Below are 5,431 nucleotides of genomic sequence, written 5' to 3'. Positions count from 1 at the left end.
TCTGGAAAACAGTGTGCACTGAGAACTGGTGTGCACACACACAACAGATGCAACAAGCCAAATAAGAAAATTGGCAACCAGTGTGCATACATAACTGTTGTGCACACACACAACTCATAAGTTTAACAAAAATGAATATTCCACATTCTCCCCCTTTGTCAAACTTATGAACAAAGAACATAATTAAAGAGATCAAGTGCAAACCTGTTTAAATCAACCATTTAAGACCTACAGATTTTCACAAACAAACATGCAAGCAAACTAACCAAAGTAACACATATGAAAACACATGGTTAGTACAAAAAACAAATAACCAAAATAAAGTAGCTAAGAAGTTCAACAAAAATAGAAAAAAAATATCAACCAAAGCAAAAAAATCTCCCATGGAGAGATAATCACAAAGAAAAAACTCCCCCATGAACTCCCCCATGCTTCTTACTCCCTCTCTTTGTTCACAAGTCTTGAAGATTTTCGAGAGGATTGAGAAGAACAGCCAGCTTTTCTCTTGGTTCTGTGTTTCGAAGGGGCTGTGGTAGTGACATGTGAGTCCTCCTCTTGAATTTTTGGGATTGCAGCAGGAGAGGTGTCAACAGCTTCATCTTGACTTGAAGGAGCATCATCAGTGCGCACATGGGCATCTGTTGGAGCAACTGCATCTTTATCAGCAGGTTCTTGATCATCTTCATCTTCAGCTGCTTCTTCTTCTTCCTCAGCAATAGTCTGTTCTTCTTCAACTTGAACTCCAAGAGAATCATCATCATCAGGCACGACAGGAGTAGGAGGTGGCACATTTTGATCAGTTGGTTCTGTTTGAACAGTCTTCTTTTTCTTCTTCTGCTTTTTCTTCAGATCAGCCTCTATTTCGTCTATCCGAGAGCAAAGAGAAGTGTGAATTTCCTTCACATATTGAAGGACAGACTCCATTGATGTCTCCAAGTCCTGCATGGCAACAAAAAGCTTGGACTGCCAAGTGTTAGTCCTAGTTTGATCAATTGAGGAAGATGGTGGCAAGTTCCCTGTAGGCTGTCTAAACGACTTCTTGGTGACAATCTTTATCTTCAAAACAGGTTCCAATTCATAGGATTTTGGCTTATAAGTGGAAATGATCTTTGTAACGCCCCACTGGAGGTACGTAGCTAATGTTTCTTATTTTTGCTCTTATTTGAGTCGGTTTATTATTAATATTGGTTGGTTGGCCTTTGGTTGTATTGATATGTTGAGTAATTGCATTGAAATGGGTTGAAATTAGAAGATTTTTGGGGTTCCAGGCTTCGTCGGGGTGAAGAAGAATCTTCGCCGCGGTGAAGAGGTGTTGCAGCCACGGAGGAGCTGTTGGAAAGTTTTGCCGCGGTGACGAAACCTTCTTCGCCGCGGCAACGGGTCGGCTGAAAATATTGTTAAGTTTTAGATATTTTCTTCCCTAAGGACAATTTGACCATTCTACCCCTAATTAGTAGGAAAAGTGGGGAGTAAAATGTAAGGAAATTTCATGGAGAATATGTTGGTGTGGGGGTGTGATTATAATGAATCAAAGGATATAGATGGAATTCCCAAGGAAGAGTAAGGGCAAAATGGGAATGCTTGTGCATAAATTGTGTTAAAAGGAATTAAGTCATTGAAAACCCTTCATTCTTCTTCTCCACCGCCATTCTCCTTTCTTACTTCCTCTCAATTCCTCTTTCATTAGTTCAATGATTTTTAGAGGGATTTTTGGAGTGATTGGGGTAGAAAATCAAGCTAAGGCATCCTAAGGTAAGGATTCTTGCTTTGGATGTAAGATTTTGTGAGGTTTTGGATATATTTGTATATTGAAGTCTCTTGGTTTTATTGTTTAAAGGGTAGAGAAAAGTCAAGCAATCCAAAGGAAAGGAAGTGCTAGTGAGATCCCTCCATTTCAAGGTAAGTAAATCCAATTCAAACTAAAGTTTAAGAAATCTTTGAGTAGAGATTTCTTTATATAGGTATACATGATACTTGATGAGAAATTGAGTAGAGATATATGTTTATGTGTTGAGAAATTGAGTTGAGATGAATATTCATGTTGTGTTGTTGGATATGCTTCCTTTATAAAAAGTGGTAATATGTGATGAGTTTGAGATGAAATTGAAGGATATTGAGAAATCCTTTTTGGAAGTGTTATCTTATGATAGGGAGTATGTGAGGGAGTTTCTCCCATTTTGGATGGTTAGAGAAAGCCATAGAGCTATTGTTATAGTAAAGTCTTTTTATGCACTTTATTTGTTTGATGAAATACCTAAGAGAGGTTTGAGTATGAGTAGTAAACCTTAATTCTTGCAACATGGCATATTGGCATTTCATAAGTGCATTAGTGGAGATAAACCATCCATATGCATTAATTATGCATTGAGAAGTGACTTAAGAAAGAGTAGATAGCCTTGTGAATGCACTTACTCTAAGAGTAGAAAACTTTGTGAATGAACTACTCTAAGAGTAGAGAGGATGAGAAGTGCTAGAGTAGAGTGAGTGAGAAGAACACTAAAAATGGGTTGGTGCTTTGTGATCTCCACCTGATAGTTATGAGAAACGGGTTGGTGCTTTGTGATCTCCACCCGATAGTTATGAGAAACGGGTTGGTGCTTTGTGATCTCCATCCGATAGTTATGAGAGCTTTGTGAACTCCACCCGACAGTCATGAAAAGTGGGATGGTGCTGTGTGAACTCCACCCGGACGTGCCTCCGGTAAGATGAGGCCATGACATATAACAGAAGTTAATAAAAGAAAGCTGTGTGAAAGAGAAACATAAATAGAATAAGTGTGAGGAAAGAATTAAGAGAAAGAGCTACGGGGATAGACAAATAGCGGATTTACTTACTGAGCATTATTTTGTGCTCACCCCGTTATTTTCCTTTGTGGATGCAGGATCTAGGTAATGATGCAGTCAGAGGGGCGTCGGCAAGCGAGGAGCAATAGCTACACTGTTCCCCTGTTTTTGAATGTTATTTGTAAATGATAATCTTTTTGTACAAAGAATGTATATACCTAATACAAGAAAATTTCTAGGCCCCTTTACTTTTATTATTTTACTAGTATACAGCAGTTGTTACAATCTTGTAAAGTAAGGAAGAAAAGTACAAAATCTATAGAGGGTGAGTTGATTGTCCTGCAACTCTAATGCTGGTGAAAATCAATTTAGCCAAATCTATATTTTTCCTTTGAGCAATTCCATAAAGAGTTGTGCTTGTTTAGGTCTGATAGTTGAATTGTGCATTGAAGGGGACCAATTTGTAAGTGAGATCTTGAATAACAATCTGAAAAATGGTGTGAGCACACCAGGCTGAAGAACACCTGCTCTCAGCCAAACAGCAATTGAACCTCCAATGATGACTTTGAAAACTTTGTCTAAGTCTAGACTTTTCAAATCAAATTTCTTTTTGCTCTTCTTCAAACCAAGAGCATCCCTGACAACACCCTTCATAAACAGAACCCAATGCCCTCTAACATAGACTCGATTATTGTGCTTGTTCGAGTTTGGTCCAGTATTGTCCAAACCAAAATCGGCTTAAAACTCTTGAACAAGAGTTTGGACAGGGGCACTCAATCCAGTGACAGTTCCTAACCAGTTTCTATCTTTCATCAAGGCATGGAATTCATGAAAATCTTCTAATTTAACATTAGCTTTGCACACAATTGTCTTCTTGACAATGTGGTTCCTAAACTTATTTTCAATAGCAAGTAAAACAAAAGGTGAGATTTTACCAGATGAAGGCTCATCCATGACGGCTTTACCCTTCTTTTTCGCTAGTTTTGCGGGAGTCAAAGTCTTTGAAGGTGTGCCCTTTGATGAACCTTCTTTGCGCGATTTCAGAGCAGCAATCGGTGTGTTCTCTAAGGCATTGTCTAACGTCAAAGAGGATTTCTCGGGTGTCTTCTCTAGTAAGGCTTCCTGTGAGCGCTCTGAGTTCTGGTGATCACTGGAAACAAAGGAAGAACCAGCTGAGTGATTTGAGTCATTTTCTTGACTTTCTTCTCCAGAGTTCGAATCATTCGCTGGAGGAATAGGGGTTTTCGACTACTTTTTAAGACTCAAACTGGCCTTCTTCAACTCCTAGAATTCCTTCTTGAGGGCTTCTTCCATGGCTTTCCTATTCTCATTCTCAATAGTTTTCTTTCTACAATCCATGAGAAAGAAAAACACAGGAAGGATAAAAAAAAAAAAATTGAAAAAAATAATGTAAAGAGAAAAGAACACAGGCAGCACGAATAGGGTTTTAGAAACGGAAGGAGACAAGGAAAAAAAAATAGGACAACACATTTATGGCAGGTGGCGATTTTGAGATACTGAAAAAGAGTTTTACCAAAAATAGAACTATATCCTAAATGAGTGTACATATGCAATTGTGTGAGCACATAGCATCCCAAAAGAACGTAAAAATTTTCAAAAGACTAGACTTTATTGAGCAAAATTTAAAGAACATAAAAAAATTATGAAATGCTTCACATAAATTTTTGAGGATCAAGACAGTTAATATGTGCGATTCATACTAATAAATCAAAATTTTAAACCTTAAGTGGCCAAAAAAAAAAAAAATAACTTATACAGAAGTTGTTAATATAAGACAATCAAAATAACACTTTCTCAATTACACGCAAATGAGATAAATTTCTAAGAGCTTGTCTTAGTGTGTGATAGTGTCCTCAAGGGGGTAAAATGACACATTGGTTAATTTTAAATTTTTGCTAAAGAAGCTCCCCCTTCCCTCATGCCCAACAGTTTTATGCATTTTTCTTTATCAGCATAATAAACAATGATTTTTCTTTTCATTTTGATCAATGGGCAAATAACTCTCATAACCGTAACAAAAATGTAGCTTTCACACTTGCAAGAAGGTAGTCCTCTTAATGGTAAATTTTCCAAAATATAGGGGTTTCTGCAAGTTAGAAAATTACTCAAAACAACTTTCACACTTCATGCAAGGTAGCTCTTTCATAAATGTGACAAGAATAGATAATCAACTCATAATGCAATAAGGTCATGTTATAGAGAGAGTCTCTATGGACACAACATACCAAAGTTAGCACACAGATAAGAGAAAATAAATGACAATTAAAATGCTAGCACAGATTAAGGAGTCTTGACAAACAAAAATAAAAGTAGCATGTTCATGATTTATTCATCAATTGAAATAAAAAACTACTCAAGTTGAAGTAGTCCAATGGACTTCCTCAAGAAAACAAAAGTATCATAGTCAAGTGCTTTTGTAAACAAATTAGCAAATTGAGATTCTGTGTTCCCATGAGCAAGTGCAATAATGTTCTCCTCTACTAACTCTCTAATGAAGTGATGTCTTATGTCAATGTGCTTAGTCCTAGAATGTTGGAATGGATTCTTAGAGATGTTAATAACACTCGTGTTATCACAAAATATTGTCACACAATCTTGATTAACACCATAATCATTCAACATTTGCT

This window comes from Pistacia vera, unplaced genomic scaffold, assembly GCF_008641045.1.
Source record: "Pistacia vera cultivar Batoury unplaced genomic scaffold, PisVer_v2 Contig199, whole genome shotgun sequence".
NCBI classification, from domain to species: Eukaryota; Viridiplantae; Streptophyta; class Magnoliopsida; order Sapindales; family Anacardiaceae; genus Pistacia; species Pistacia vera.
The sequence above is the reverse complement of the archived record's forward strand: the minus strand, read 5'-3'. Positions refer to the sequence as shown.